Source organism: Archocentrus centrarchus, chromosome 11 (assembly GCF_007364275.1).
Source record: "Archocentrus centrarchus isolate MPI-CPG fArcCen1 chromosome 11, fArcCen1, whole genome shotgun sequence".
Taxonomy (NCBI): domain Eukaryota; kingdom Metazoa; phylum Chordata; class Actinopteri; order Cichliformes; family Cichlidae; genus Archocentrus; species Archocentrus centrarchus.
Window position 1 is genome coordinate 13418935 of NC_044356.1, and position 22197 is coordinate 13441131.

At 46.1% G+C, this 22197-nt stretch overlaps 1 long non-coding RNA gene across 1 annotated transcript; it reads left to right on the forward strand.

The window, feature by feature from the left end:
* The first annotated feature begins 3672 nt into the window (after positions 1-3672).
* On the forward strand, positions 3673-4541 carry LOC115788480 (uncharacterized). The gene is made up of 3 exons (XR_004020589.1): positions 3673-3808; positions 3965-4107; positions 4466-4541. It is a non-coding gene; the product is annotated as an uncharacterized LOC115788480 (long non-coding RNA).
* Positions 4542-22197: the final 17656 nt, after the last annotated feature.

Consider the following 22197-nt stretch of genomic DNA (forward strand, 5'->3'; position numbering starts at 1 on the left):
CACCTGACCTTAACTCCATAGAAAATCTATGAGCTACTGTGAAGAGGAAGATGCGATACGCCAGACCCAACAATTCAGAAGAGCTGAAGGCCACTATCAGAGCAATCTGGGCTCTCATAACACCTGAGCAGTGCCACAGACTGATCGACTCCATGCCACGCCACATTGTGTGTTGTACATGCTCATACTTTTCATGTCAGCAAAAAAGTCAGTCTGCAGTGAAGCAAACGTCACCAAAGTGCTTCTTCCTGAGTCAGATAACAAAATAAGTAAACAGACTGAATGAACAAACTTCCATCCTTCAGTCAGCAGGATTTCAGCCAGCTCAGTAAATCCATAGACATAAACGCTGACGTATCACATCAACAGACCCACCTGGGGCCTATTCCAGGAAGCAGGTTCAACAAACTCTGAGTTTAAAAACATACCCTGAGTTGACCAACTCTGAGATCGGCAACTCTGAGTTTCCTGTTCCAGAACAGCTGATCAGAGTCAGTTCAATCAACTCTGAGTATGATAACGCTGATTTAGCACGTGCGTGAGTAAGGAAATTTTAATCCGACGGATGGAGGATCGCACGTGTCAGTGTGGAGCATGACGAGTCACTTTAATCAGCCTGACCCACTCTGACATCATCATAGACAGAATAAAAGTTTGTTATCAAATTTATCATTTCTTTATAATGTCTGCACTCATCACTTGAATCTCCATCAGATGAAGCTGAATCTTAATTTCATATTCGATTTATAAAATCTAATTATTCAGCCTGACGGACAAACTGCAGGAGACAGAAAGTGAAGATAAAAATGTGGAGAAACAGCTCAGACTGAGTTTACTGACCGACCTGTGTGTTAGAGACTGAGACAGCAGCAGACCCCGGAGGGAGCTGACCTCAGGCCAGTTTGTTACTTAATAAAAAGCTTTTCTGCTGCAGTTTATGACAGTTCATGTTATGGTTATTTGTTTAAATAATTGCACAGTAAAAAATGGAATCTATTGATGGAATAGCAACCTCACTTTATTTTAATTGAGAATTTAATTATTTCTGCCATTACTGGATAAAAATGAGATTGACAGAAAAACTACTTTAATGTTTCCAGTTTAACCAATCTGATCTAGGATCAGCTAAAGTTGATCAAAGCTCAGCTTCACTGAGAGATGGCAGTGCTCTGACAGCCACAGCAGAGATGTTTCACCAAGTTACTGTTAAAGGTCAGAGTTCAGTCATAGCTTCATATTTAGCTGAAAGCATTCAGAGCAGCTTTCCAAGTCTGCAATGAATGTAAAGTTTCACCAGTAAACCCTTACGAAAATTCACTATGGTTTACTATGGGTTTTTTTGTAGTAACCATGGTTTTACAATTATACCTCATTGGTATTACAAGTACTATGGTCCTACCCATAGCACTACCATGGTTTAGTCATAGTACTTCATGGTAACTGTGGTATTACCATGGTTTACATATAGGACTTCATCGTAACTATGGGACTAGTACTATGGTTTTAACAAAAGATGCCGTATCCATGCTTTTGTCCAGCACAGTAAATGCTACCATAGTTTTTGTATTCTACCTACTATGGAATGATGATGTTTGCTACGATCCAACAGAAAGCTGGGATAATCCATTTATCTACAAACTTATATCCTACATACATTTTTGTGCTTGACGTTTTACATAGTTCTTACCCATTTCTTACTTGATAGCATATATTGCATCAGGAAACCATGTATATATCCTTGCAGAAATCCTTTGCTAAAAACTTGATACAAACCTAATTATGTGGCGTTAAACGAACTGACACATCGTTGATACACTGTACATTATTTTACTGTAATTTATTGCATAAAAAATATTTGTAAATGTAAAAATGAAAAAAAAAAAGGTATTCCTCCAGCACTCACCCTAAACCCACAAAAACAAAAGGCAAAAGTGATATAAATTTTCATACATAAATATTTAATGATTACTGTACTGGTGTTGCAGAACACTATTACAATGACTTTTATTTGTAATGTAGAATATTTCGGTGGACTGTACATTGGCTGTAGAATTTATTATTTTAAAGTAAAAAAGAAAAGAAAATAATACAGTACAAAAACAAGTGTTACACTGAAAAGAAATAGTTCTAACATCTATAATAGACTAGGTGTTATACAAATAGAAGTCATTCGGTCATGGAAAACTTCTATTATAGTAATAGTAAATTTTATTTTCCGCAAATTAAAGACTATCTAACACTTATATCACAACAGTTACATGTCTATAAATTGATCATTTACTTTCCTTCTAAATAAAGTATCTCTACCTATTTAACAAATGTACAAGTCCGGACAACACATTTATCCATGTAGTTAAATACACACCCCTATAACAAGAAAACATTAAATAGTTTTAATAGTGAGTGTGTGTATGTTAATTGTCCATCTGTATCAGTCACTATGGTGTAGGAAATTGTTTGCCTAATATTCGAAAAGAAATGAGTTGTTAACCGGAACCAGAACTGAATCAATTTATACTTAAAAACGGCGTGTTTGTGTGTTACTGTAATTTGTGTGTCTACTAGTCACTACAGGTATAGGGAATTGTTGTGTGATGGTGCACAGCCACCCTGGTTCTTGTTCATGTTGTTTTGGTGACTGCCTGTGAATGAGTCTAGTTATTCAGTGTTGTGGTCAAATTAGAGGTCTGGGGGGTTCAAAGTCACGTGTCATGACAGCTCTCTCTTCTTCCTACAGGTGTTGGGGGTGGGATGGCTAACCGTGAGGTCTTCAGAGGCATGTCAGGTTTCACAAGGTTTGGATGACCGCCTATGTGAGTACTGCCAGAGATGGGTGAAGCCCTACCATGTGGTTCTCCACAGGACAGGAGAGGTACGGTAGTAGAAGGATGAGAGAGAGACACCCATGTGCACCAAGTGCATGGGCAGGCCTCCTAAAGGTAAGGAGACTGTGACAGGGTGCTTCCCATCGTGATTGGGGATGTACACTGACAGTGATGCCAAGTACACTGGTGCTTTGGCATTGCTATTGCTGGGTGCACAGTAAGTTCCTGCATAGTTTCAGCGCGATTTCACATTTGTCTCAAATCATGAACATCTCCCCTTGATCCGCTTGCTTCCCGCCTCCTTAAAACATTGTGAAATAGCCCGGTTTTGGGTGTCCACACGGGGGCTGTAAATGTCAAACAAACAATACGCACAGTCTGTGTACCACAATACAAACCCACAGTAGTGTTTGTTAGACGTTAAGGCAAACATGCTGTAAGAGCCATTTTCTTTTATTTTGGTGTTATGTGTTCGAACACTAGGGGGCACTTAGTTTATGAGTTGTTGTATTTATATGGGAAGGGTTAGCTCATTTGGTTGGCGTCAATGGTGGAAGCATAACAGTTTTTGACCGTGCAACATGTTAATCAGGTATGCCAGCATTTTCACTGTTTAGTTAGGGTGCATATGCTGTTCAATGATAGAGACGAGCGCTACCTGTTGTCGGTCACTGTAGACAGTTGTGTTAATGCACTGTTTTGATTACATGGTGTTGCCGTACAAGTCAGTCCCGCGATATCTCCCCTAAATCTCATACATGTTCCAAAAAAGCAGTGAGTAAAGTTTTCAAGATATGGTTGAATGTAATATTCCATAAATTATTAACTTTTTCTTTTTCTGTCCTTTTTTTTTTTTTTTTTTTTAACAGATGCACCCATCTGTTATTTGCAAAGGAGGCAGGCTGGAGAGTGTAACCTCACATCCTCTGAGCATGGATGTCAATTATGTCCCAGATTCACAATGAGGAGAGCATAGGACTGCTGTGGGTTTAAAAGTTAACTAAACTGAAATTTGGACTTGTCAGTGTTTTTGAGATGATATAAGATGCCTCATATACACAGGCAGCCACAACACAGTTCAAGGATAACTTTTGGGCAGTGTGTCTAATTTCAAACAGAAAATGTATTTTATGTTGCAGACTCTTATACCCAGATGAAACACTGGAATGGGTCCAGTGTCATGTGTGCAAAGGCTGGCTGCATACAGACTGTGCATGGATAAACCAGGAGCATCTGAGAGAGGAGTTAACTGTGGACGCAGAGATTCAAATGAAAACACGAGGTACTATGGCATTTACTAGTTAAATATGTATATGAAGTGTCACACAAAGAGAATACAGATAAACTCAAACATTTGACTGACATACTTGCATTTACTTATACCCACATTTCTTTAAGAATTGCTTAGCAGTTTAAACATTTTGGGGGGAAAAATGCCAGCTTGGAGCAAAAAAATCAAACCTCAATATGAGCTGTTCTCTTAGGTAGTGTGGAAAATTGTGACTGTCTAAAACTGGAGGCTGTAAAGAGTAACAGTTTTGTTTTTGTGCTTGCTTGGCTGCAAAACAAATGTCCCTTTAGAGACTATGAAAGTGAAGTTGTGAGTGCCACAAGGCATGACTGGATTATTTATTTTTCAGGTCATCATCAAGTTCTTGGCAATGCAAGGTCTGACCCGGCTACAGGCAGAGGTGGTGATGGCCAGCAGGAGTCGGTTTTAACTCTTGTTTGTTGTGGTTTCTTGTTCATTCTTTAAATTGTTTCAGTTTGTGTGTTATGTGATCATAAATAAATATTTAGAAAGAAGCAACACTTGTCGAACTATTTATCAATCATCAAGAACAGGATAAGAAGTAACAGCTGTGGTTCAGAGTCAAGGAGATGGAATACTGTGGATTAATGTACATTACCATGTGATTATTATCCTTGTTCTGTTTTTGGCTGAAATGTCTCAAAGTGCACAAAAGAGTAATGCAATAGTGGCAAGAATGTCATGACAGAGGCTAAGTGCTATGGTGTTTGGCATCAGCTGTTCACAAGATTGCACAGTTACTTTGTTTTCACATTGTAATCGCTAAGTTTAATTTAAAAATCATTTTAAATATTAAAGGGATTTAAAGGCAACATTCAAAAGACTTCATTTAACTTTAGAAAAAAATACAGTCTGATGATTTATAGCTTGTGAAATCTCCATACTACACAAAGTTGTTAACCATACTGTTATGTTAGGGGTCAGCAGTTTGACCCATTTTACAGTTTGAAGTTTGTTTTTTTAGATCAAGTAATTTTTGCTGTTTTTACGTTGGAGGTTAAAGGGGTCTGAAGTGTGAAATACTATTTGTTACTTTTCAAGTGTGAGACACACTATACTGCCAAAAGTACTCGCTCAAATGCCTTCACTCACATGTGAACCTGAGTAACATCCCATTCTCAATAGGATGTTATGATGTTGATCCACCCTTTGCAGCTTTAACAGCTTCAACTCTTCTGGGAAGGCTTTCCACAAGGATTAGGAGAGTTTATGAAAATTTCTGACCATTCTTCCAGAAGCACATTTGTGAGTTCAGACACTGATGTTGGAGAGAAGGGCAGGCTCGCAGTCTCCACTCTAATTCATTTCAAAGGTGTTTTAGTGTTGGAGTTCACTGAGCTCCTAAGAGCGTCCCCTTTGAGGGGTGAGTGAATACTTTAGCAACATGTCTTTTTAATAGCAGCGCCTCCAGAAGGGGGGCAGCATGGCCACAGTTCACCTATCTCCCCATGTTTGTTCTGTTTGTCTTCTTGGATGGGTGTTCTGTTAACTGTAATTTCCCCATTGTGGGATCAATAAAGTATCATCATCAGTGTATGTGAGATAAAACTATCTGCAGAAAACATAATGAAGACAGTGGCAGTGGGTCATGCCCAACTCAATACAGAAAATACTTTTTGAAATGACTAATAGGGAAGGAAGATGTGTTTTGCTCAAAAAGTAATAAATAAATTAATGTTCATTTCAGGCTAAAAAAAGAAGTGCTTAAACAAATTGTATTTTCAAAAATCCAATCATCTGTATGGCTCATTTGTCTGGATTTTAAGTCACAGGGTCAATTTGACCCTGAACAAAAGAGGTGTCTCATGTTAATTTATAAAAATCACTCCATAGGGGAAAAAAAAAAAAAATTATGTCATGTACATGCTCACTGAACTGAGCTGCAAAGAACACCACTGATCTAAATATTGATTGAAATGGTCAGTAATGAAATTGATAATCAGACCCAAATAATATTTATTGGAAATGTTTGATTTCTGACACTTTTGGATAAATAAAACTGGCCCTAGGTCAAAGTGACTCAGGAACTCATTACTGAGAATTTATTAAGAAACGAACATAAAGTTAAACGACCTGAAAATGTAAATTAACGAATGGTAAAAATAAAATAAAGCCGACGAATTGTTTCAAACCAACCGGCTACATCACGGGGAATAAGCACACGAAGAAGACCCACTTCCGCCGTAAAAGTCACATGACTTCCGGTTTAGAACAACAACTTCCTGTGGAGGTCCGGAATAAAGTTGAGGTATGGCGGCGCCCTTTTGCCTGCAGCCAGGTACTCTTGTCTGGAATAGGACCCTGCTCAATGCGGCGCATCCACTGGCCGCATCACGAGGACCCACTTTCGCTATTAAAGTCACGTGACTTACGGTACATAATGTAGCGATTCTCTTGGTTGGGGGGCGTGTTGATGTTGTGGGATTTCGGACTGTTCGGGAGGTTCGTGAAGGCAGCATGGAGAGAGAAAAGACCGAGAGCTTGCCTGTGTGTGTGTGTTGCTGTTCCGTTGTTGTAGTTGTGGTTGGCGTGGCTGTGGCCTACAGCAGCCGTTTTTCTGGTAATAAAGACGACCTTTGTTGTGAACATCGCCGACTGTGGAAGTGTGTTTACAACGTTACATTGGTGTCAGAAGTCAAACTGCTAACCGTCGGCTAGCCCTGCTTCGGCTACCTCAGTTGACAGCCTGCGCTAACTATGGCAGCGCAGCGAGATGTGGCCGGGGCCCGCCCGAAGATCAAGAGAGAGGCTATGGACAGTGACTTTGGGGGCACGCTGGCTCCTGAGGGAGCGGACAGTGCCGGAGAGCGTTTGGCCCGCCTCAGATGGACTGCCGGAGGCCTGGCGGCCACCGCTGGCTTTAGCCCATCGACTGCAGGAATATACGCGGGCGCGGAGACGCCCGCCCCGAACAGCGCGGGGCCCGTGCTTGGCGATAGTGGCGCCCGGCCCTGCCAGGCAAATGTGAAAACCCCCAAGTACTCCGGTAAGGCTGACTGGGAGGCCTTCCATGCTCAATTTGAACTGTTAGCGCATGCTGCGGCCTGGTCCACAGACACTAAAGCACTCCAGCTAGCCTTGTGCCTCACTGACGACGCTTTGGCATGCCTGCTGCTGCTTAGCCCAGCGGAGAGGGGTGACTACAGGGCTCTGGTTGGTGCTCTGCAGCGGCGGTTTGGGCAGTGTGGCCAGCCTGCTGTCCTGCGGTCCGAACTGACGAGTAGACGGAGACAACCGGGTGAGCCGCTTCGCGCTTTGGCTAATGACATTGAGATGCTAGCGAAGAAAGCATATGCCCACATGCCCATCGACGTGCAGAACGAGCTGGCCAGAGACCAGTTCATCCGCGCCATTATCCCTGGTGAGCTGCGCATCCAGACTCAACTTTCCCACCCCCGCAATCTGCACGAGGCCCTGGAGATGGCCTTGGAGAGGGAGGCCGTGGTGGCTTCTGCGGGGTGCGACCATAGCGAGTATGACCCGGTGGTGAGGGCTGCGGTGCCGGAGGCCCCGGGCCAGGGGGTGCCAGCTTGGGCGGCCGAATTGACCGAACTGGTTCGAGGCGTGTCTCTACAATCTTCACGCCGCGGTGCTCGTCCTCGCCGAGACCCTCCTGTTTGCTGGACGTGCGGACAGCTGGGCCACATCAGCGTGCGATGCCCAGACCGTGCCGGTGTTCAGGGAAACGCCTCAGGGCCTGCGTAGGCGGGACGGCGCAGGCCCCTTCTTCTGTGTCCCAATCCGCCGGGGCGCCGGTGGACAGAGCCCAATGGTACAGCTGGGGGTGCGGGGCTCAGCTCCCCCCAGAAGCAGACGACAGCACAGAGTCCGCGAGGGTGGTGGGCTGGACGCGTGCAGGGGATTTTTGTCACATCCCCATCACCCTGGCAGGGGCTCCGTGCACAGCTCTGGTCGACACTGGCTCCACTGCGACCTTGATGAGACCTGACGTGGTGCCGGTGGGAACCCAGTTGGAACCAACTACAGTAAAACTGCGTACAGTGACTGGTGAGTTAGCCCCGATGTTGGGAAAAGGACTGGTCCCTATTCAGGTGGGGGGCCTGGGAGTGAACTTGGAGGTGTGGGTGGCAGCGGTGCAGGACGTTTGCATATTAGGCCTGGACTTTCTGCGGGCCTCACAGAGTCTTAGACCTGGGGAATAACACGCTGACCTTTCCAGGGGGCCCCATGGTTGACCTGGTGCGCCCCGCACAGGCCCCGAACCTACACCCGCCAAAGTCGAGAGCAGCGGGGGTGCACCATGAGGCACACCTTCCGCCCCCGATCTACCCCCCTGCACCCCTGTCCCCTGACCCTGATTTAGCCACCGTGGTGGGTTCTCCTGCCTCAGACCAGCACACTGTAATGGGGGAGGGGGATAGACTGGCAGTAGTGAGGGACATATGGACACGTAGCTGCCAAGATTTAGATCATCCACAGCGGGAGGAGCTGTGGCAGGTGCTGCTGGAGTTCAAGGACATTTTTGCTCTGTCAGAAGACGAGGTAGGCTTAACTCACCTCCTGCAGCACGACATTGACACGGGAGATGCACGGCCTGTGAAGTCACGCCCTCGCCGCCTCCCCCTGGCGCATCAGGCTGCGGCTGATAGTGCGATCGGGGAGATGCTCAGGGCTGGCGTCATTGAACCCTCCGACAGCCCCTGGGCCTCGGGGGTTGTGATGGTTAAAAAGAAGAAGAGCCCCAAAATGAGATTCTGTGTCGATTTTAGGCCGTTGAACAGTGTGACTAAGAAAGACTCATACCCGCTGCCCCGCATCGATGAGTGCCTGGATTTGGTTTCCGGCTCTTCCTGGTTCTCCTCGCTGGACCTGCGTAGCGGGTATTGGCAAGTGCCCCTCAGCCCCGCAGCCAGACCAAAGACTGCTTTCAGCACAGGCAGGGGGCTGTGGCAATTCCGTGTTCTCTGCTTCGGCCTATGCAATGCGCCGGCCACGTTTGAAAGGTTGATGGAAAAGGTGCTGGCCGATATTCCCCGACAGGAATGTTTGGTCTACTTGGACGACATCCTGGTCCACGGAAGTTCCTTCGAGGCAGCTCTGGCATCCCTGCGGCAGATTCTACAGCGGATAGCGGCAGCGGGCCTGAAACTCCACCCTGATAAGTGCTGCTTTATGAGGAAAGAGCTGGAGTTCCTGGGACACAAAATCGGGGGTGAGGGTATCAGTACGCTGGAGGAGAAAGTGCAGGCGGTGAAGGACTGGCCAACCCCCACAAACTTGAAGGACTTAAAGAGCTTCCTTGGTCTGGCATCCTACTACAGGCGGTTTGTAAGGGGGTTCTCCTGTATTGCTGCGCCCCTGTTCCGCCTGCAGAAAAAGGATAGTGACTTTGACTGGTCAGCAGGATGTGAACAGGCTTTTGAGCGGCTGAAAAACGCCCTAACAGAATCTCCCACCCTCGCCACCCCGGACCCCAGTCTGCCGTTTATTCTAGACACAGATGCCAGCGATGTCGGAATGGGGGCAGTGTTGAGCCAGGTGGGGCCAGCGGGGGAGAGAGTGGTGGCGTACTTCAGCAGAACCTTCAATAAGGCTGAACGACGCTACTGTGTGACGCGAAGGGAGCTCCTGGCCATAGTACGGGCAATAAGTCACTTCAGGTACTACCTTTGTGGCCTGCCCTTCACTGTCCGGTCAGACCATTCAGCCTTGCAGTGGCTAATGGCGTTTAAGGAGCCAGAGGGGCAGATTGCACGCTGGCTGGAGGAATTAGCGCCATACGTCTTCGAAGTGAAGTACCGAGCGGGGGCTCACCACGCCAACGCAGATGCCATGTCCCGCCGCCCCTGTGCTCCAGCTGGTTGCCGGTACTGCGAAAAGCGGGAAGCCCGGGAGGAGGAGCTCCGGGCTGGGGGAGAGCATGATTCCGGGTGTAGCGGAGGTGAGCTGGCCTGCAGATTGGCACAGGTGATTGACCCGCTCGAGTGGAGAGCGCAACAGGAGCAGGATGTTGACCTCCGGCCAGTGCTACAATGGGTGGAGTCTGGTCAAAGACCGCAGTGGAGCGGAGTGGCTGGATACTCACCTGCAACTAAAGGACTGTTTGTGAAATTTTCAGCTCTCCGAGTAAAGGACGGAGTGCTGCAGAGAGCCTGGAAGGAGCCAGCTACGGGGGAGGAGAGGTGGCAGGTGGTGGTCCCCAGGGCCCTGAGGGAGGCAGTTTTGAAGGCCTCCCACGGAACCGCCGGGGTGGGGCATTTTGGAGTTTCCAAAACCCTTCGGCGGCTCCGGCAGAGTTTCTACTGGGGGCAGCTCAGGAGGGATGTTGAGGACTTTTGCCGCCGGTGTGACCTCTGTGCAGCGCACAAGGGTCCCTCAGACCAGTCCCGGGCCCAGCTACAGCAGTTAGCAGTGGGAGCCCCGATGGAGAGAGTAGCAGTGGACGTGATGGGGCCTTTTCCACGCACAGACAGAGGAAATCGTTATGTCTTAGTTGCCATGGACTACTTCACAAAATGGCCGGAGGCATATGCCATACCCGACCAGGAGGCGGAGACGGTGGTCGACAGGCTGGTGGAGGGCATGTTTGCCAGGTTCGGGATGGCAGAAACCATTCACAGTGACCAGGGAAGGAACTTTGAGTCGGCTGTTTTCTCTGTCATGTGTGAGCGCTTAGGGATGCGAAAGACCCGGACGACACCGTTACACCCGCAGAGTGATGGGCTCGTCGAGCGCTTCAACAGGACCCTGGCGAAACAGCTGGCCATCCTCACTGCAGAGCACCAGCGTGATTGGGACATGCATCTCCCCCTTGTTTTGTTGGCGTATAGGTCCGCTGTGCAGGATTCCACCTTGTGTACGCCTGCCCTGCTCATGCTGGGGCGAGAGCTACGGATGCCAGCGGAGATGGCACTGGGGAGGCCTCCGGACGCTCCGGTAGTCGTACCGGGTCCGGAATACGCCAGGAGACTGCAGGACCGGCTGGAGTCGGCCCATGCTTTTGCCCGTGATCAGCTGGAGAAAGCGGGAATGAGACAGAAAAGGAATTATGACTTGAGGGTAAAAGGGAAAGACTTCAGGGCCGGTGACCTTGTGTGGGTGTACAGCCCGAGGAGGAAGAAAGGCCGGTGCCCTAAGCTGGACTGCCACTGGGTGGGGCCTTGTGTAGTGGTAGAGAAGCTGGGGGAAGTGGTGTACAGGGTTCAGCTGCCGACTAGGGGGAGACGAGTGGCCCTTCATAGAGACAGGCTGGCTCCATATAAGGGTGATGTGCGCCCGGTCCAGTCGACCCCCCTGAGAAATGAAACAGCCACAGCCCCAGACTCACTGACTGTGCCCCCTTCTACTGCCCCACAGCTTCCTCCACTTTTGCACCCCATCCCAGATCAAAAGCAGGGTGCTGCAGGACAGCAGACACAGCCCCAAGTGTCGTCTACAAGGGGGCTGCAGAGGCAGAGAAGACCCCCAGGTCACCTCAGAGACTTTGTACGGGATCCCTCGGGGCGAGGGATTTAGTGAGGGGGGGCAATGTAGCGATTCTCTTGGTTGGGGGGCGTGTTGATGTTGTGGGATTTCGGACTGTTCGGGAGGTTCGTGAAGGCAGCATGGAGAGAGAGAAAAGACCGAGAGCTTGCCTGTGTGTGTGTGTTGCTGTTCCGTTGTTGTAGTTGTGGTTGGCGTGGCTGTGGCCTACAGCAGCCGTTTTTCTGGTAATAAAGACGACCTTTGTTGTGAACATCGCCGACTGTGGAAGTGTGTTTACAACGTTACAATACCAACAGCCAGGTACTCTCGGGGGTGCGGGCGATGTCAGTGTCTGAACGGACCAGTACGAAGGCTGTATGCACAGAAAACACGGCGATAGCGGAGGATTTCAGGTTAACAAAAAACTCTCCAAAAGTTGCCGACATCAGGTCTGAAAAGCTGCTAAATCTAGCGGTAAAGTCGGTAAGTTGGCAACACTGGTCACACCCTGCGTTTATTTACAATAAAATGAACACATGTCATGTGACAATCTAATTTGCATATGGAATGTTTACCTTTGAAACGCTGTTACTCTCTTACGTCATAAGAATCTTCACCTTCAAGTCACTTCACCTGTAAGTAAACAAGACAAACTTGAAGCGAACATTTTCAGTCTAGAAGTGAGTTTATTCCCAGTATTCAAACATTTGAGTCAAGGTTACAACATGTCTCAGAACCTACATGATGATGAAACCCACAGCTGTTCATATGATTATAATATGCAGGACGTGATGTCTCAGCAGAAGGAAAACAGAGAGATAGGAGTTCAAACTGATCAGTCAGGAGAAATTTTCAATCAACTTCTAATTAATGCAGAAAAAGAAGTTGAACAATGGAAGGCCGAAAGTGATTTGTATGAAAACCGATATGCTGAAATAAAGGAGGACATGTTTAGAATGCAGAAAGATTACAGCGAGCAGACAGATAGGTTCTTCCGAGAGGTCAGGGCAGCAAACAAAAGAATTGAAGGGTTGTCTGCATTCCTTAAAGACATCATGGTAAAAGCAACAAATGTGTTTCTAGAAAAGGATATACTGCAAGGTAAATACACAGAGTTGCAGGGGGAGCTCCGTGAATTGGAAGCGGCACACAGAGAGGTGCAGTGCAAACTTCACGACTCAGAGGACAAAAATGAAACCTTGGAAGCAAGGCTTGCTGAAGCCCTGCTAAAAAATGAAATGCTTACAGAAAAGAAAGAAAAGGAGGCTAAAGACACAGAATTGCAGTGCAAACTCCATGAACTGGAAGCGACACACAGAGAGGTGCAGTGCAAATATCACGACACTGAGAAAAAAAATGAAAGCTCACAAGCAAGGATTGATGAAGCCCTGCAGAAACATGGAGAAATGCAGGACATGAAGGAACAACTAAAAGAAATGCGGACAAACATGCAGCATATTGTCCAAGACTCTGAGAGAAAAAAGACAGAATTTAAAGTATTTTATCACAAGTGCAATAAAATGGAGGAAGACGAGAAAGATTTGGAGAAGACATGTGCAGATATGCAATGCAAGATCCAAGAAATGGTTAAAGTCATGCACGAGGCACAGAAAGTACAGAAAGAGAAATATAAAAAACTGAAAGAAAAGCATGAAGAAAAGCACCAAGAATTAAAAGAACTTGAGAAAAAGTGCAAGAAACTTGAGGAGCAGAATGCAGAAAATATCAGCAAACTGAAAAAACTTACATTAGAGAACGAAGAACTGCAAGAACGCTGCCAGAAAAAGAAAAAGTGGTTCAGGTTTTGCTGGAATAAATCTACTGCAGAGATGCAATGCAAGATCCAAGAAATGGTGAAAGACATGTGTGCTGTCCTCACAACATGTGAGCCAGTATGCTGCTAGACAGCCAGCGAACAAAATGAAGATAGCTCCACACAAGGCTTGCTTTTCTTGTAACTAATGGAGGTTCTCTTTTAATATCTTTCTTTTTTCTTTCTTTCTTTCTTCATGTTTTTTTTTGTAACTAAAAATACAGAAATAAGAAGAACAATGAATTACAAACTGTTACAAATATATAGTGCTACATTCGGAAACACTTCATAAACTAAAAACACACATAGAAATTCTATTTTATAATTATTTCGGCATATAAACTTAAATTGATGTGCTAAAACATTCACGAATACTCACAAAGACAAACGTTTTCCAAGGAAACAAGCGTAAAGAGCACATTTAACACAAAGTCGGAGATTTGCCGTTTCTCAGCCAAGAAAGCTGGCTTGATTTTTTACCGTTGGAGAAAAGACGTTAAAGATGTACTATTGTAACGAGAGCACTACTCCTACTCCAACAGTCACCACAAAGAAAAAGAAACATACAGATATCTCACTCTGATAATTTCTCGGAACACTTCTTAAAACTGATTTACAATGAATTAAACCTATTTATTAATTAACTATGAACTGATTTCTTAACTTAATAATGTCTTTACATTAAAGACATCACACTCCCCGCTTGATATAATCACATTATATCACAACAAACATCAATACAACATATTTAAACACTTTTTTGCTCTTGCTTCAAGCATACTCATTGAGTCTCTGAAAGCAGAACCACAATCTCTGAGATTGGTCTTAGGTAAACCTTGGGAGTCCCTTCTTTCACAATCCGTACTTCTACTTTGCGGACCTTCATGTCGTTGCTGTGAAAGGCTTTTGTAACTAGTCCCATAGGCCATTCGTTCCTGTTAACTTGGGCATCCTTTAACAGGACTACGTCTCCTTCTTTCACATTTGGCCTGTTTTCAGTCCCTTTTGCACGACTCTATAAGGTGGACAAATATTCTCCTTTCCACCTTTTCCAAAAAGTGTCGGCAAGGTGTTGCACCCGTTTCCATTGCTTCCCATACAATTGTCCTGAAGAGAAGTTCCCAGAAGGGGCAGAAACCGTATCCATCTTCTGTGTGAGTAGCATCGCTGGGGTGAGTATTGCAGGACAGTTTGGGTCAGTGGATATTGGGACAAGAGGTCTTGCATTAATAATCACCATCACCTCTGCCATAAAGGTACTCAAGACTTCATGATTGAGACTTGTTGGTCCTTTCTGTAACAGCATTGCATCCAGAATGCGCCTTGCAACCCCGATAAGCTGTTCCCAGGATCCTCCCATATGCGACGCATGAGGAGGGTTGAAAAACCAGGAGCATCCTCTTGCCTGGAGGTAGTTTCCCACTGCTGTGTTGTCTGTGTCTAAGCCCAATTCCTTACATGCTCCTACAAAATTGGTGCCTCTGTCTGAGCGCAGAAGTTTGGCTGGTCCACGAATAGAAAAGAACCTTCTTAAGGCATTTATGAGACTGTCTGTAGACATGGTCTCAATGAGTTCGATGTGTACAGCCCTAGTTGACATGCACGTGAAGAGCACCGCCCATCGTTTGCTCTGGGCACTACCACCTCTTGTGCGTCGTGTTACAACTGTCCATGGCCCGAAAACATCTAAGCCTACAGTGGTGAAGGGAGGTTCGGGGGTTACCCGGTCTGCAGGTAGGTCCGCCATTTTCTGGGCCTCCATCTTACCTCTCAGTTTACGGCATGTGATGCACCTATGAATGACTGAAGACACAAGATGCTTACCTCCAACTATCCAGTAGCCAGCACCACGGACAGCTCCTTCGGTAATGTGTCGTCCCTGATGAGCCACTTGTTCGTGGAAGTGTCTCACAAGTAGTGTAGCAATGTGACTGGCAGATGGAATAATCACAGGATGCTTTTCATTTTCCTCAAGTTCAGCAGAGGAGAGACGGCCACCAACACGTAAGAGGCCATCTTTGTCCACCACTGGATTGAGCTTTTTAAGACTGTCATGTTTTGTGTTTGTCTGTTTTCCTTCCTTGGTGTTTTTCAGTGTCCTTTTGAAAGCGTCATGTTGGACAGCTCTGATGACAACAGCTTCTGCTTGTTTGAGTTCATCAATATTTGGCAATTCATTGAGACTTCTCCATCCCTTTTGTTCATTCGTCTTCTGTTTGAAGAATGAAACAACATGAATAAGCCTAGCTATGCTTTTACAGAGTGTGGTCCAGCTTGAGTATCTCTCAAAGCGTTGAGAGCCTAGGCATGACTCTGATGTTACAGTCTCTGGAGCTTGAAAAAGGCGACTGGACTTCTTTTTGTTTCTTGAAGACGTTTCACCTCTCATCCGAAAGGCTTCTTCAGTTCTCAACCAAATGGTGGAGAGACCCAGGTATTTAAACCCCTGTGGGCGTAGTCCCCTGGAGGTGGTTATGACCCTCTATTGATCATGTGCTTGAACACATGTGCCCAGGTGTGAAGGGGGCGTGGGTCATATTTAATCAGTGGTTTCAGTTGAAACCAATTTAGGACTCCGCTCCATTGTTTCCTGTGGCCTATTGAGGTCACTGGAACAAAGGTGTGAATGGGGGTTGAGACGTCTGGGAAGGGAGCTCAGGACAGCACTGTAAGCGGGGGAAAGTTGGTGACGTAATCCACCTCCTCTGTTCAATGATGGTTGTTCACAGTGGACATAGATGGCTTCTTTCACTCCTCTTTCAAACCATCTGTTTTCCCTGTCCAAAATGTGGACATTGGCATCCTCAAAAGAGTGCCCTTTTTCCTTCAGATGCAGATGTACTGCTGAATCTTGTCCTGTCGAGGTGGCTCTTCTATGTTGTGCCATTCGTTTGTGAAGAGGCTGTTTGGTTTCACCAATGTAGAGGTCCGAGCACTCTTCACTGCACTGAACAGCATACACTACATCGCTGATCTTGTGTTTGGCGGGTTTGTCCTTGGGATGAACCAGTTTTTGTCTTAGGGTGTGACTTGGTTTGAAGTATACTGAGATGTCATGCTTGGAGAAAATTCTTCTGAGTTTCTCTGACAAGCCTGACACATATGGGATGACAATGTTGTTCCTCTTGTCCTTCCCATTCTCTGTAGTTTGTGTTTGGCCTTCATTCCTGTGCATCTTAGCTGATTTGATGAAGGCCCAGTTGGGGTAACCGCATGTTTTGAGGGCTTTCTTAATGTGTGTGTGTTCCTTATGCTTCCCTTCTGCCTTAGAGGGAACACTTTCCGCACGGTGTTGTAGGGTCCTGATCACCCCAAGTTTGTGTTCCAGAGGGTGGTGGGAGTCAAAGAGGAGATACTGGTCTGTGTGTGTGGGCTTCCGGTAAACTTCAATGTTGAGGCTTCCATCTTCCTCGATAAGCACCGCACAGTCCAGGAATGGTAACTTGTGATCTCTGGTGTCCTCCCTGGTAAAACGTATGTATTTATCCACTGAGTTAATGTGACGAGTGAAGGCTTCTACTTCTTGGGTTTTGATTTTGACCCAGGTGTCATCTACATATCTGTACCAGTGGCTAGGTGCCATCCCTTTGAAAGAACCAAGAGCTTTACTTTCCACTTCCTCCATGTAAAGGTTGGCTACAATGGGAGACACTGGGGAGCCCATGGCACATCCATGCTTCTGTCTGTAGAATCCATCATTGTATTTAAAATATGTTGTGGTAAGGCAGAGATCTAAAAGTGCACAAATCTGATCTGGGGTGAAGCTGGTTCTGTTCAGTAAGGAATCGTCTTCCTGTAGTCGTCTTCTGACGGTCTCCACTGCCTCAGTTGTAGGTATGCAAGTGAAAAGTGAAACCACATCAAAGGACACCATGGTTTCATCTGGATCCAGTACAAGATTCTGGACCTTGTTAGTAAAATCTGTAGAGTTTTCAATGTGGTGGGGTGTGATGCCAACAAGCGGTGATAAGATGGTGGCGAGGTGTTTGGAAATGTTGTAGGTGACCGAGTTTATACTGCTGATAATGGGTCGAAGTGGGACTCCTTCTTTGTGGATCTTTGGGAGTCCATAAATGCATGGAGTGGCTTCTCCAGGGTACAGGCGGTAGTAAGTGGGGCGGTCAATGGCTTTTTCCTTTTCAAGTTGTTGCAGGCAGCAAACAACTTTTTTCTTGTAGTTGCTTGTGGGATCACGTCTCAAGACCTCATAAGTATTGTTGTCACTGAGGAGTGTAGTAATTTTGTTGTGGTAATCCGATGAATTCAGCACAACCGTGCACCTCCCCTTGTCGGCTGGCAGTATGGTGATGTTTTGATCCTTGCTTAGGGCTGTGATGGCCTTCTTCTCCTGAATGGTGAGGTTGGATGGAGGAAGTCTTGCACTGGAGAGAGTGGCTGAAACTTTCATCCTGATCTGTTCTGCTACAGGATGAGAAAGTTTGTTATTTCTTATAGCGGTTTCTGTTGCTGTGATGAGGTCTACTATAGGAAGCTGTTGTGGGGCTATGGCAAAGTTGAGTCCTTTGGCTAGCACATTTTCTTCTGGTTTGGTGAGGACCCTGTCTGATAGGTTCTTCACCCACTTTCCTTGGTTTCCATTGCTTATCGTGTCGTCCTGTTTGTTAACAGATGAATCGTATGCCTTGGTTTGCAGAGTTTGAAATTTACGTAGTTGTCTTTCCTTGCCTTTGATGTGTTGTGCGAGCTGGGCTTTGTCCACAAATGTAGAAACTTCTTCTGCGATGGTGTGAGGTAAGAGTGATGAGAGTTTCTGCTGAGTCTGGTGGATTTTGTTCTGGAGTGCATCTATGGTGAAATGGACCTGTCTTATCCTTTCACTTAAAAGGTGGTTCTGTGCTCTCCATAGAATTTGGTCAGCTCTATGACCTTTTACTGTGGACCCAAGGTGCAAACTCTTGGGAACCAGTCTGGACTGTCTGCATCTCAAGTTGAAACGAAGGTGGTTCCTGTAGTCCGCTAGCTTTCTTGAGTCCCTTTCATACTCCCGCACCAATTGAAGGGTGTTCCTCCCAAAGTGCAAGGCAATATGTCTGTGTAGATTCTCAGTTATCCAGGTCATAGTAGTCTCTGGAGCTTGAAAAAGGCGGCTGGACTTCTTTTTGTTTCTTGAAGACGTTTCACCTCTCATCCGAAAGGCTTCTTCAGTTCTCAACCAAATGGTGGAGAGACCCAGGTATTTAAACCCCTGTGGGCGTAGTCCCCTGGAGGTGGTTATGACCCTCTATTGATCATGTGCTTGAACACATGTGCCCAGGTGTGAAGGGGGCGTGGGTCATATTTAATCAGTGGTTTCAGTTGAAACCAATTTAGGACTCCGCTCCATTGTTTCCTGTGGCCTATTGAGGTCACTGGAACAAAGGTGTGAATGGGGGTTGAGACGTCTGGGAAGGGAGCTCAGGACAGCACTGTAAGCGGGGGAAAGTTGGTGACGTAATCCACCTCCTCTGTTCAATGATGGTTGTTCACAGTGGACATAGATGGCTTCTTTCACTCCTCTTTCAAACCATCTGTTTTCCCTGTCCAAAATGTGGACATTGGCATCCTCAAAAGAGTGCCCTTTTTCCTTCAGATGCAGATGTACTGCTGAATCTTGTCCTGTCGAGGTGGCTCTTCTATGTTGTGCCATTCGTTTGTGAAGAGGCTGTTTGGTTTCACCAATGTAGAGGTCCGAGCACTCTTCACTGCACTGAACAGCATACACTACATCGCTGATCTTGTGTTTGGCGGGTTTGTCCTTGGGATGAACCAGTTTTTGTCTTAGGGTGTGACTTGGTTTGAAGTATACTGAGATGTCATGCTTGGAGAAAATTCTTCTGAGTTTCTCTGACAAGCCTGACACATATGGGAAGACAATGTTGTTCCTCTTGTCCTTCCCATTCTCTGTAGTTTGTGTTTGGCCTTCATTCCTGTGCATCTTAGCTGATTTGATGAAGGCCCAGTTGGGGTAACCGCATGTTTTGAGGGCTTTCTTAATGTGTGTGTGTTCCTTATGCTTCCCTTCTGCCTTAGAGGGAACACTTTCCGCACGGTGTTGTAGGGTCCTGATCACCCCAAGTTTGTGTTCCAGAGGGTGGTGGGCACATGTGTTCAAGCACATGATCAATAGAGGGTCATAACCACCTCCAGGGGACTACGCCCACAGGGGTTTAAATACCTGGGTCTCTCCACCATTTGGTTCAGAACTGAAGAAGCCTTTCGGATGAGAGGTGAAACGTCTTCAAGAAACAAAATGAAGTCCAGTCGCCTTTTTCAAGCTCCAGAGACTACTATGACCTGGATAACTGAGAATCTACACAGACATACTCTGATGTTACAGTTATCAATGCCTTGACTTCTGGTCGTATCTCTTTATCAGTTTTGGGTTCAATGAGTGGGAAAGGGTTGGTCTCATGTAACTCTGCAGATTTGTCTGAATACAGAAAAGCTGGGCCTGAGAACCAGTTGCTGTGTTGCAGCTCGGCTGCTGGAATAGACCTCGTGGCTTGGTCAGCTGGATTTAGAGCAGTTGGGACATAATGCCATTGGCTAGGGTGTGTGGATGCTCTAATGCGCGTGACCCTGTTGGCAACATACATGTAGAACCTTCTTGAGGAGTTGTGTATATACCCTAGCACAATCCTGCTGTCAGTGAAGAATTTCACATTGTCCACTTTTATGTCCAGCTCGTCTCTGATCAGCCCAAACATGTCAACAGCAAGCACGGCAGCACAAAGCTCAAGGCGTGGTACTGTGTGTGCAGGGCGGGGTGCAAGTTTTGACTTCCCCGTGTGTGTGTGTGTGAGTATATCAACCCCTTTTATTTTTTTTTATTTATTTATTTATTTATTTTTCTATCTCCTTTCTTCCTTTTCTCCCCCCCCCCCCCTTTTCTCCCCCCCACCTCTTGTTCTTGCCCCTTCCTTGTTGCCTGTCAGACTTGGCATGAATAACTAAATAAAAAGATAAATAAATAAAAATAAAATTGCAAACATTAACAAGAAGAGCCTATAGGAAACATATAGAGCTGTTCTTGTCAAAGCAAATATGTTTGGTACATCAGTGCATTCGGATCATCATTCCGATTGTGAAAGATGCCAGACATGACAGGCTAAAAAAAAAAAAAAAAAAGTTTTGACTTCCCCATAACAAAACCCACGTTGTTCTGTCCTTCACTGTCAACAGTACACAGGTAAGCCACAGCTCCTATTGCTACAGTAGAGGCATCAGAAAAAATACACAGCTCTTTCTTTATCATTGAACTCAATGAACCTGGACTGTAGCACCTTGGTACCTGGAGGTGTTCTAGAGCTTTCAAAGAGCTTCTCCATGAGAGCCACATCCCTTCCTTTTCTGCGGGTAGGGGTGCATCCCAGTCTCTCTCATCAGACGACAACTCTCTAAGCAGCGCTTTACCCTGCATTATTATGGGAGCCACGAAGCCCAAAGGGTCATAAAGACTGTTGACTGTAGACAATACTCCCCTTCGTGTGAACGGTTTGACTTCATTGGATACAGAGAAAGTGAAGCTGTCATTCTGCATGTTCCAACACAATCCTAGGCTCAACAGGGAAAGCTTCCATCACCTGACTGCAGTTTGATGCCACCTTGTGGAGATGCAGATTGGACTCTGCCAACATATTCTTGGTTCTCACAAGCAGGTCAATGGCCTCCTCTGGTGTGGCGACTGATGTGAGCCCATCGTCAACGTAAAACTGTCGCTCTACAAACTGTCTTATGTCTGAGCCTTGTTCTTGTTCACCCTCTTGAGCAGCTCGTCTCATGCAGTAAATGGCTACAGCAGGTGACGGGCTGTTCCCAAAAACATGAACTTTCATTCTATACTCGACCACATTTTTTGTGATGTCATTGCTCTCATACCAGAGATAGCGAAGATAGTCCCTGTGGTCTTCGCATACAAGGAAGCAATAAAACATTTGCTGTATGTCAACTGTTACGGCTATGGGCTCTTTTCGAAACCTTAACAGTACCCCTAGCAACGAGTTGTTGAGGTCAGGTCCGCTAAGGAGCACTTGGTTGAGGGACATTCCATCACACTCTGCACTAGAATCAAACACGACCCGTATTTGGTCCGGCTTCTGTGGATGATATATACCAAAGGTTGGCAAATACCAGTGTTCTTTACCTTCGGGTAGAGGTGGAGCGAGCTCAGCTTGATCGTTATCCAGCATTTTCTGCATGAACTGGATGTAATGATCTTTCATTTCTGGTTTCTTCTCCAGATTCTTTCTGAGTGAGCAGAGGCGTTTCAGGGCTTGCTGTCTATTGTTCGGAAGTCCTTTTCTTGGGGAACGAAAAGGTAGTGGCGCAACCCAGCTGTTCTCATTGTTTTTATGAACTTCATTGTTCATGAGAGCCAGGAATGTTTTGTCCTCTATAGAAAGTCCCATTTTGTCATCACAGTTGGATCTATGGAAAACAGAGTGCCCTATGTTGTCTGTGACACAGGCGTGGCCTATGGTATCCACATAATTTGTGACTGCTGCGGTGTGACATGGTGCTGTGGCCCCATAGTCCTCTTTAATGTGAATAGTGTTCAGACATGGCTCTAAGTAGGATGCACGACCATTATCCAAGATGTTTGTCTTGTAGACATTAACTTCTGATGGACTGTGAGCTCTACCTAAACACACCTCTCCTACAATGACCCAACCTAGGTCCAACCTTTGGGCATAAGGTGCATTGTTTGGCCCGTTAATTTGCTCACGTACCTTATGCACCCTGAGGATGTCCCTTCCCAGGAGTAAAAGGATAGGAGCGTGATAGTCTACAGGTTGGATTTTGTCTGCCAATGGGAGGAGATG